At 39.4% G+C, this 12,010-nt stretch overlaps 1 protein-coding gene across 6 annotated transcripts in view; it reads right to left on the bottom strand.

The window, feature by feature from the left end:
- cdh22 (cadherin 22) overlaps nucleotides 1–2,752 on the bottom strand; it is a 187,866-nt gene extending 185,114 nt beyond the window's left edge. For 3 of the 6 annotated variants that reach the window (XM_085161341.1, XM_085161340.1, XM_085161344.1), the window contains exon 1: nucleotides 2,491–2,752. The gene's annotated coding sequence lies outside the window, so the exon portion shown is untranslated. The remainder of the gene's footprint in view (nucleotides 1–2,490) is intronic. The other 3 variants (XM_085161343.1, XM_085161339.1, XM_085161338.1) reach the window with 2 other exon arrangements.
- Between the last annotated feature and the right edge of the window lie 9,258 nt (nucleotides 2,753–12,010).

The following is a 12,010-nucleotide window of genomic DNA, read 5'->3' as shown; positions in this document are numbered from 1 at the left end:
GATATGTGTCTCTAATGGACAGTAGAATAGCAAATAAATTCCTTGGAGAAAATGTTTGGTATTCTGCGTGTGTGTGTGTGTGTGTGTGTGTGTGTGTGTGTGTGTGTGTGTGTGTGTGTGTGTGTGTGTGTGTGGTTGGGAGGACGGTGGGGGGTGCAGGTATTCCTGCATATCAGATCCTCTTAAAATTGTTTAAACAACCTTATACAAAACAAAATCACAAAGCCCACAGTCACTGCATGCATAAGATAGGTTCAGTTGATAAAGCAATAATTTCACAATTACAAATAAATAATTAAAGCACACAAACACACACACACACAACCGCCAGATGCTGCAGCAAGTGGAAAATTTATTCCAACATGGCAGAAAACTAGTAAGCCCCCTGATTAATGTTTAAAGTAATGACTGAATAGTTAACTGTTTAATAAATCTCCCTGAACTTGCGCTGATCTCTACTCCAACCGACTGCCATCCTATAATGTAACCTCTGAAGTCAATTTTTCAAACACAGGGTCAATAAAGGTCGCAGCCCTCACCTAGAGGTCGTGTCTCTTTGACAGATTCCTGTACAGATCAGCATCTAATTGGAAAATTAAAGTAATCGATCGGCTAGTGTAACGACAGGCATTTTCTCAAACACCAATTAGCTGTGGATAAATGGTAAACTGAGGCCTGTCTGAAGTTTCACAAATACACACACTCCCCATGTACATGAACGGACGGACGTATAGGTGAAGGCACATTTCCAAACACGCTGATACATACAGTCAAGACACCCTTAAGGAGTAAACTTAAGCAATTCTAACCTTAGCCAAGGTCACGGAGTAATATCCTAGCTTAAAGTGTACTGTAACCCCACGGTCACAAATCATGTTCAGCAATATGAAGCACACACACATACACACGAGTCCTCCCGAGTTGGGAACAGGTTGTATTTCATCCAGATACCAAGATGAAGGGTCTGCCTTCCTACAAAACAAATATTAAGCTGGCATGGAAGGAATCTGATCAATCTTGTAGTTGTGAAGTACTTACAGTATAATGCGTCCAAAATTGTGGGACGCAGCAAACACTAGATTGAGCTAACATTTGCCTGTCTCTTCAGGGACTGTTTCATGAGAATAACAAATGTCAAATAATATTTAAGCAAATCTAAATGCCATGTGGACAAATATTTTGGAAGGCTGAGCAAAATAAATCAATTTAAAAGAAGGCAACAAAGCACAGCGAAAGGTTGAGAGGGAGAGGAGCAGAATGCTCAGTCAGTAACTGCTGAGATGTGCATGTTGCAGGAAATTTGGATCTTGTCCAGCAGAATGTGTTAAACAAACGAGATAGAAATTGCGGCTGATGCTAATTTGATTTGTGAATATCTATTAGAGCCACATGAAGACTGAAAATTATTAAAATATCAAATATAAATGAGTAAACCCAAAGTAATTGGTGGTAATAGGAAAAAAGAAAATGAAAGGAAGGATACAAAAAAAAGGGACAATGTTACATTTGCAAGAATGAGACTTTTCTTTAATGAGACTAAAATATTTTAGTCTACATAACTATCAGTGAATGTTCATCCTAACATTACTGAGATAACAGTTTGTTTGTTTGTTTATTTAGTTAGTTAGTTAGATGTTAGAATGCTTTTAAGTCAGCATCCATTCAACAGCATGGCTTTAGTGCACAGTGGCACGCATCCAACTTCCCCAGATGCATCCTGTTGGCGCATCAAGTGGCTGCAGTCCTCGGAAACCCATCTCAGTGTGCAGGAGGTGCGTGCAGTCGTTTTGCCCCCCTCCCCACCTCTAGGTTATTTCATTTTGTTAGGCTTTGTGTTGTTGCTGATGTGCATATACACAGTTAGACTGTCTATTCCTATGACTACTACAGTCAGTTGCGGTTTGTACCATTAAAAAATAGAATTTTCCACAACCATTCACCACGGAATCTATGCACACAGTATAGTCCACTCCTGCTCCCCAATTTCACCGTGAAGATGTTGCTACAAATCATCCATGCGACGAAATTGTGAAGGTGCAGCTTTGTCCCAGAGTGAGTGACCAATTTCGGGCACAGTTTTCGGATCTACCGTAACCTTGCAATCGTTAAGAGTAGTCTGATTACTATTTAAATCACTGCATGTGATCGAAATCGCGACTGTGTCCTGCGCAGCGCTTATTACCAAGTGCTTGACAAATGTTAAATGTGTGATAAGTGTCAACAAGTTAGCTGGCGATGTTCAACCTTCAATTAAATACATTTATTATTTTTAAAAAATGCAAAAGCTCTAATTTCCTCTATCAATACATGTGCACGCACACAAACACAGTATTATAAGAACAAAAATCCACAGTACATTTCTGCAGTTCCCCCGTATTTGCTCCTGCAGTTAAAAGGCAAAGGGCATTTTCAAAATGCAACAGAAATGTATGTTACAAGAGCGTGCCAGCGCACGGTGAACTTTCTCATTAAATTAAAACAAAGTCCTACCTTCGTTATCGCGTGGCGAGAACAAATGCCTTTGCCTTGACAAGTTGCAGAGGGACACGGTAACGGTTATTCAGCTTGCCGCTTCTCCTGCAATCAAAGGTAAACGATTCCTTGTCAGATGAAAATCAGAGGGACAGACGCTCCGCTCGCCCTGTCTGCCACCGCGCTGCGCGTCTGGAGTCTCTGTTCCGATGAGCGCAGAGAGAGCAAAGGCAAAGCCGCTCTCGGAACGGCGCGGTATGGAAAGCCCCTGGTGGTGATGAAGGGAACCTACCAATGAAGCGGACGAGAGAAACGGAAAGAGAGAGAGAGACAGGAGATGAGAGAAAGAATTGGGGACCGACGGGGGTCACTGGAAGATAAAGTAAACAAGGCGTGCTCGTTTGACCTCTATATTCATGTAAACATATTGAATGTCATAAAGACGGATACTGTCTGCCCAAAAAAGAACACCACAAAATGGTATGAGCACTGCACATTGTGCATCATTACTACCATTACAATTCCAGTCCACAGACAGAAGACAGTTGCATGGGTTTGCTTGTAAGTTCCAGCAATGAGTGCTGAAGCAAAAAATAAAGTCGTGACTTTCAAACTAAAGGCTTCTGCTGTATGGGAAAAGTTTTTGCAGCCTGCTGTGTGGTTTATTATCAAAAATTGCCGTTTTGTTCTGCATTCCTCAAGCCCATAATGCACCTTTATTCCTTGGTGGGACGTTTAGAAAAGAGCAGATTGTGATTTTGTGTGTGGGGAGTGAGACAAATGGAAACATCATAGTTTTCAGCTTCAGTAGGCCTAGAGAAACACAGTACTATTTTTATGACCAGCATGAGTGGTAGAAAACAACAACAAAAGGAAATGAAGAATTGCTTGAGAACAAGGGACTGTGTTACATTATCTGGAGGTGGTATTCAGATAAATTCTCTTTGGGTATTTGAGAAGGTGAAAATGTCAAGTATGTCCGCTCCCTTGAAGTGGTTCACCTGTTAATCAGAGTGTGTGTGTGTGCCAGTGAAATATGCAGTGAGGGACAAGAATGAGACACAGGGAGAGCGCATGAGACAAAAAGGGAGAGGTGGAGGGATGGCTGGGGTTGGGGTGCAGATTACCTACCATCACAACAAGCTGGCATCTCTCTGAGGTGCAGTGAGTAAGGTTAGGCAGGTTAGGGAGCTGATGTTCCAACAAGGGTTTTAAAAGCTAGTGTGCAGAAGCTGTTCTCTGAGAGGTGCTAAATAAAGGAAGGTAGATTCAGAGAGCAAGAGAGAGGAGGGGGTTGCTGGAGTCAGAGTGCAGGCAGAGAGAAAAAGAGATAGAAAGGTTCGTTGTGACTCAGGATTTTATGATAACCAAGTGGAGAATTGTTTTGACTCATATGAGTTTTTAAATGCTTTAGGAAGTAGCGTGTAATCATTGCCAACAAGCTGTCCTGTGAAACTGCAGTCTGTCATTTTTGGCCGTGGTACATAGTACTGATACACTTGATTTTTTTAGAAGTTTATTCATTGACACAAACAAATGTTTGGTGATGATGTTCATGGCATTTTGGCACTTTCGTAGCTATCATATATGGTACCAACTGTCATTTGCTGGACTGACTGCAGTTCACGAGGAAGTGCTGGTCATTTGGAGGCATTTGGAGTGAGAGTATCTGCATGAACATTAGAGGTGCTGTATGCATATAATAGGTGCTCTATGCTTGTATGCATGTGTTTGCATACATTCAAAAAGTGCTCTAGAAATGCTTGTCCATTAACCACTTAATCTGACATGATTTGCTATTTCCTTAAAAGTTTTGTTTAATCAGTGTTTATCCCTTATAATCTTTTATAAGCCTTTACACAGCGCTTCATTATACTTGCTGTCCCTGGTCATTTTACATAGCCAGCTCTTGGGGTGGAAGTGCTGACTAAGGACAGGTCTCTTGAATATTACATTTTTCCTCAGCAGCGAGGTGTTGAAACACTGCCCATGCCTATCGCTCAAGCCCATAATGGGAACCGGAGACCAGCAGCTACAAACATAAATATCAGTAGATATAGTACTGTAAGACACCACCAGCAGCCAATCAATACATGGCAGTGAAGGGGTTGGCGGGGAATAAGAAAAAGCAATGAGAAGGAGGAGGTTAATGGGTATCTAGGTAAAAGGTCCATAGAAGATAACATTAGTGTTACCCCGATATTCCACCAGAACTTGCCTATGAAACATTGATAACTGACTCAAAGAAAAGCACTAATCAAATATCGATAATAAAGGTAGTTCACCCTCCCCCACTCATAAGTATTTTAACCATCCTGTTTGCAGCATTCAAATTGTGCTTCCAGTTCCTTTTGCACTGTCATAAAACCAATAGTCATTTCTCCCAATAGAAAGAGACTCAGATGCATTGATGTTCCTAATTTATGTATGCAAAGAAAAAAAACCCTTTCTCTACATTGTTAATAAAGTGAGTGTTTCATGTACAGCAGAGAGGAGCTACTACTACCATATTATCAGTATGTGCTCTAATATGGAGCAGGCTCAGTGTAAGCTGCTGCCAAATCGGCATCATGGACTCCATCTGAATTCCTTAAGAAGGCTAAAGGAAAGATATTATTTTTCTGCCCGACTAACTGACTGTAAGAGGTGGCTGTTTTAAAGCTGAACCCAAATGAGCAGAATGGATAGCTCACTGTTTTCAAATATCATGCTGTGATAAACTGTGTAAGGCCCCACAAATACTAACTGTGCTCCCCATGTGTGATCAGTCTCAGTCAAGCAAGCAATACAAGCTAGTTAAAGCTAATTTGATCATTTCTAAAACAACAATAGCGCACAGATGCCGTCCGAGGAAGAATGTGAGCTACTGTGCATACTGCGCTGAAGAAGGCACAAAGAAAGCAAGAAAGAAGCAGGAACTGGAACTGTTTTTAATGGCGGTGTGAAGCCAAATGGAAGTAGCAATCTGTTAGCTGTTTCATGCTATAGCGAGTGTTGCTCCATTTGTTTGACTACTGCACATACTTGCAATGTGTCAAGACTTTTCAGGTCAGTGTAATCAGTCTTTGCGGCTGGAAGCAGCTGCATTCATGTAGTGCTGCAGTGCATGAATGCAGCAACTTCTTCTTTGGGAAATAGTTGCTTCAGAGGTGATTCCAAAACAGTTCCATGGACAGCTCCTCATTATCTAATGGAAGACTGCAGGAGACCAGCTTCAAAAGCCGATCCCAAATCAGGGGAGGGAAAGGAATGGAAAGGAACTTTTTAAATAAGACTATAGGAGAGAACTGCTTCAGAGTGGATCTCATATTAAGCCCCATGGACAATTTATGATTTTCAAATGGAAAACTCTAGGAGAGAGCAGCTTTAAATCTGATCCCAAGTCGGCACAGTGGACAATTCCTCTTTCTTTTTAAACATAAAACTTTGGTTCAAAACTGCTTCAAAATCATTTGGATTATTACTTAATTTTTTAAACAGTAGACTGCAGGGGAGAACTGCTTCAAAGAAGACCCCATATCAGCCCCATGGACAACTTGTCATTTTCAAATGGAGTATAGAGAAAGCAGCTTTTAAACCCAATCCCAAATCAGCACCATGGACAACTCCTCATTTCAGAGCAGCTGACTGTAGGAGAGACTTGCTTTAAAGTGGATCCATATCTGCTCAATGGACAATTCCTCATTTCCAAACAGAGGAATATGGAAGTGTTGCTGTAAAATTAATCCCATATCGGCACCTTGGGCAAGTCCCTTTTTTTTGAACAGGCCTACTATGTGGATAAAAGCTGCTTTAAAGCTGATCCCATATCAGCATCATGGACTGCATAATTCATACAGCCTCCCTCAACCAAACAGAATTTTTCTCTCTCTCTCTTATAATGGTATAGGAAGCATAGAGTTGTAACAAACGGTAGTGACTTTTTTATTCTCCATGGTGTGTTCCCTCTGGGTGGCCACAGTAGCCTACTTGATAAAGAAGGTAAGAAGCGATGTTTAAAAATTGAAAACATATATTTCAAATTCTCTTTATTGAAAAGTGACTCTAAGAAGATGTTTAAATTAAAATATGTGTTTGTAAGCCAGGTAAAGTATCTTTAAAGAACAGATTCAGGTTAAAAATTTGAAAGCCCTTAGCGATCCAAGATCAGATCATGAATGTGGTTAGCTATTCTTCTAATTCAATTTATACAAAACTCTCATCAGTAAAAGGTGCGCAAAAAGAGTTGCACAAGTAAAGGTATATAAAGTAGACGGTGGCTAGAGGGTAGGCTTCAACAAGCAGTCACAGTGTTTTAAAAAAGTCAAAAACATAAAGAAATAGAAATGTAATAAAATTGCATCTGAAGAACAAAAGGACAAAGGACTATGAAGATGTTTCTAACCAAACTTTAAACAAAGCTTGCCAACTTTTAGAAATAAGCAATATTGTTTTCTTACAGCACAACATAACACACCAACTCCATCACTTTTTTTTTTATTTAATAAAGATTTGTCTGTGCGGTGTGTCAAATTAGGGTGGCTTTGACTCATTGAAGGTTCTCTAGCCATTGCAGGGCCATTTCAATTCAATTTAATTCAATCCAATAAACTTTATTTATCCCTGCAGGCAAGTTTTCATGCTGGATAAAAATACATTAAAACAACACACTTGCAATGAATATAAAGAGTCACCAAACTCACAGAACACTCGGCTTAACGAAAAAGAGCTCTAACTGTTTACATACATACCCCAAGATTACCAAAATATTCATTTTAGGGTACATGCAGTACGTATGTTAATAAGAGATTCTAATGTGGATACGTTAGGGGAGGTTTTGTCACACACAAGCAACAAAGACAATGTAACACTGGGAGGTAAAATAAAAGGGTGGGTGCTATTCTCAAACATTAGCAAATTCCTGAGGTCTCATAAGAAATTCAACCACAGCAGCTCATATAATGTGGATTAAAAGCAACCTGGAACCTGCTCTGCATCTCCTCTCTAGCTACGCTCTATCAGATTCTATCAGATCTATGTATAGTTGAACTAGAACATTTTCTTTGCTATGTTGAAGTGAGCTACAAGCCCTAGGTTAAAATCAGCACACCTGCCAAACATATTCTTCTCAGTTTTGAGAAGATCAGAGAAAAGCAACTGGAGGCCCAAATCAATAGTGCATCATCTGTCTTTTACTATGTGAATTTCAAGCCAGTACCTTCCACTTGCATTTGCTCACTACAAAGACTTAAAGCATGGTGTCTCAATGTAAGGAACGGGTTGGCAGGTGTTGCCACTGTTTTCTATATTGATATTTATTAAGTTGCATGAAAGAGGCAGCTCTTCTTAAGGCAGCGCTTCACTTCATATATTCTTCTATTTGACTTTAGACGGGGATGCTTTCTGAATGCTTATGTGGACTGATATGTTAGTTGTCTTTACATTCACCCTCTTTCTCAATGGTGTCAGAAGATCAAGCTTTCAAATAAACCATACACTCTATTAATAATGTTATATCAGTAAAGAAAAGCTTTATTGTTTAGTATCTATGACTCTTTATATTTTCAAGTTTTACAACTGTATGCTATATATAATTACAAGGCAGCAATAACCCAAACGTTTCTGGTCATCTGCCACTTGAGCATACCCAGAACACCTCCATAGGAAACCTCCCGTTTAGTTCCTTTCCATGCACAGAGACAGTTGCTGTACTCTCTCTTCAGATGCCTGAGCTCCTCACCTTAGCTCGAAGCCTGAGCTCAGCTACCCTATGGAGGAAGCTTATCTAGGCCGCTTGAATTCACAACCTTTCCCTTTCGGCGATTACCCAAATTTCTGGGTTGGAACATAGACTGGTAAACTGAAAGCTTTATATTTCAGCTCACCTCTCTCTCTTCACCACAACACACGGTTACAACGCATTACTGCTGATCCTGCACCAATCTGCGAGTTCAACTCACGGTACAGATTCCCATTACTGATTAATAAGATCTCAAGATACCGTTTCCCCCAATCCAGAGGGAGCATTCCACCATTCTCCAGCAGAGAACGGTGGAATGGTGGAGAATGGATGTGCTGACTCTTATCCAAGCCATTTCACACTTGGCTGCATGCTGAAGGTCACACTCTGATAAAGCCAACAGAACCACATCACCTGCAAAAAGCAGAGATGTCATTTGGAGGTTCCCAAAGCGGACATCTTCACCATGGTTATGCCTTGAAATCCTGTCCATGAAAATCAAAAAACAGGACTGATGACAGGGAACCCTGGCGGAGTCCAGCACACATTGAAAAAGTGTTTGTATTTGTGCTGAGGACTCAGACACAGATATCACTTTGGTTTATAAGAACCTGGTGAAAACAGTTATGAGCCATATATCTTTGAACATGGTTTGTTATAACCAGTTCACCACAAGCACAAAGTCCAATAACAAAACACCACTGTGGTTTAGATCAGGCAGCCAGTTTCTCACATGAGCATTGAAGTTGGAACCCCTTCCAAGACCCCATCTAAAGACTCAAAGAACTGCTGTTTTGTTTCATATTCACAGACAACAGTCAGAATCTTACCCCATGTGACTCAAAATGACAAGAAGCGACCCTCTCGCTCAACATAATTCTGATGCTTAGTGGGGGACTTGTGAGTATCCCCATACTTGCTTGGTGCCTCTCACTGTGGGCTACTCCAGCCCTTCTCCAGGAATCCAAAATCCTTGCTCTGCTTGAAGTAGGTCTACCTACTAGATATAACCCAGCTATATCGAGTGGATAGCGCTCATCTTGCACTAGCTCTGGTTCCTTCCCCACCAGTGAGGCGAGGTGACCAGCGAGTTAGTCTTTAGGAAAATTGTCAAAGCCAACTGTGTTAGGTTGCTTAACACAATTGGGAAGTTGTGTGCATCAGCTGATGGTTACCTGTAAAGCAGTTTGTGTAGTTTGCACAGAAATGCATGTGCATCTCCACAAAGCTGTACAGTTTTGGCCCTTCTTGCTAAACAGGACTTCATGTGATTACAGTGGGGGGGGGGGGGGGGGTGCATGTGTGGGAACTTTACTGTGACTTACCTTGGAAAAAACATACTTATTTAAGATTATAAAGTAAAAATAAAGTAAGTTTTAAAAGTTTATTTAAAGAATATTATCAAGATGTCATTGTGTGAATAAGAAGCAATTTTATTAAATTTAGCAGTTCATAAAGGTTGTGGGTATATCACATGTGCATTTTTGTTAAAGATAAGATTGGGGTCAAGGTTTTAATTAATGAGTTTGATATAATCTGCAATAAATATAGAGACGTGCTGACAATCTGCCAATGCTAAAGTGCTTTTACAGGACAACTGATTAAACAGAGCTAAATGCATATAAGGACGTAAATACAATAAAAGACATACAATGTATGATAAATAAAAAATTATAAAAAGAAAAATAATTTACTTATAAAGCTATGTGTGGATAAATATCTGCATATATTTATTCAAAAATGTGAAGATTCTTTAGAGAAATCACACCTGAACCAGGGTAAATGTCATGGCACTGTGACTTCACAGATGCTGACATGCTTGTGGCAGCGGGCATTTGATTAGTACTTTATAAATAAAACTTGGCAAAAACATAGTTTACCTATAAACAATATAACTCATTCGAATATTTCATATAACGTAATGCTGTCCCAGGATTTTTCTCAGAGTACAGGTAACCCTGCTTATCTTGCACATTTGACCGACATCTGAATTATATTAACTCGTATCTGTGTGTTCATCTTCTGCAGTATGTGGCTAGAAAAGACGTTCAGATATCACTGAGGTTCCTGTAGCCCAAAGCAAAATCACAGTCCCCCAGAAGATGTTGTAAAGTACTGTGGCTTGATAATCTTTGCTGATCTGATCCTATCTCCTTGCAGGCAATGGAATCTCCTTCAAAGAAAGCTTGCCAGTTGAAACAATCTGCAGATTTTTTTTGCAGCTCTTTACATCCATTCTTTCACTAAACAACACTGAAGCGAAAATTCACAGTTTGAAGCTTTGAAGCTCAGTAAAAACAAATGAGAAAATCTGGGCGAAAATAAACGAGACACCATAGTTAACAGGGATATAAATAGAGATGTATGATTCTCAGACTTAGAACTGTTTCAGATTTAATGTTAGCTTGCCACAGTTTTTGGAACAGCAACCAGACTGACTCAATGCTAAGCAGTCCAAGAGACCTAAAAATAGTCTTTCATATTTACCACATTAATCTTTCCCTATGCCCCTCAGAGACATTATATTGGGGGTAAAATCCAGTTATTTTCCCAAAGAGAGTTTCTTTAGTCATATAATATTACCAAGGCATTGTATTACATTGTGTATGTGTGTGTGAAGGGGAAGGCTTGTTCGTAACGCAGAGGCAATTTATTGCATACCAGTCTATTTCACTGAGATCTTAAGAATGTATGAGGAGAAAATATCAGCATTTTGTGTTCATAATGCAATTTTACTGCAGAGCCACAGCTCACAAATGGAGAAAGCGCAATATTCTGCAGCACCCTTCCACTGAGCTTGTTTATACAGTTAGGTGTATATATATTGGAGATATATATATGCAATAAGTTGTGAATTGTAGTTGCTACTAGTTTTAAAATTCTGCTGTCCTTTGTTTGAACATGACAATTTCTCAGTAAGCTAGAGGGTTCCTTGCAAATTCGTGAAGACATCATTCAGTTGCAATGACTCAAGGCTGTAAGGCTGAGTTTGAAAGGTGTTCATGTATTAATCCATGAATAACGGTGCTGTTAAGCATACCGAACAGAGCACAAGTCAAGGCTTGTCAAGCACATCAGCTTAATCTGAGATGTCATGAAGTGAGTTCAAGTCTGATTTTCCTTTTCAGAAAGTTTCATCTGGAAAAAAAAGAAGAAAATGAAAGTATCACTGAAATGGTCTCACTTTTGAATATATAAAGGATGCCATGTAAGACACATTGTAGTAAATATGGTATACTTATTTGTGTCATTTTACAGCTTTGCTATTGTTACATACTCTTCAGTCTTGGTATAGTATTGTACTTGTACTAGTCCAGTGCTTGTTGTTGCAATCATCTTAGCATAAGCAAAAGTTGTTGACCCAGTTAGTGGAGTTTCTCCACTGTTTACACAAACTGGACCACACTAAAATATACAGTTTCATGATTTCATTATTTCATGTAGGCATGGATGGCTCTGCATGGACGCCATCACCTGACTGCACTTTTTCCTCCCTAAAGAATAAGAAAATACAAATAAAGAGGTTATGATTTATATTTATCATCAAAATATTTATGATTAGTTACGATGAACATTTGTGGAAATATATTTTAGGACTAATCCTTTAGGCAAAAGTGGCAATAAAAACATTATAAAGACATATTAATACACATAAACTGTGTGTTATTGTTAAAGTTTACTTGAAGTAAAATAATTTATTCTGCAGAAAAATGTTTCCCATCACTATTATTGCTGGAATTCTTTTTAATATTGAGCATATCTTAAATATTTTATATTCCGTCTAACTACCAGTAATGCATTTTAGTATGTACAATCATA

This window comes from Neolamprologus multifasciatus, chromosome 5 (genome assembly GCF_963576455.1).
Source record: "Neolamprologus multifasciatus chromosome 5, fNeoMul1.2, whole genome shotgun sequence".
Taxonomy (NCBI): domain Eukaryota; kingdom Metazoa; phylum Chordata; class Actinopteri; order Cichliformes; family Cichlidae; genus Neolamprologus; species Neolamprologus multifasciatus.
This window is presented reverse-complemented; position numbering and strand designations above follow the sequence as displayed.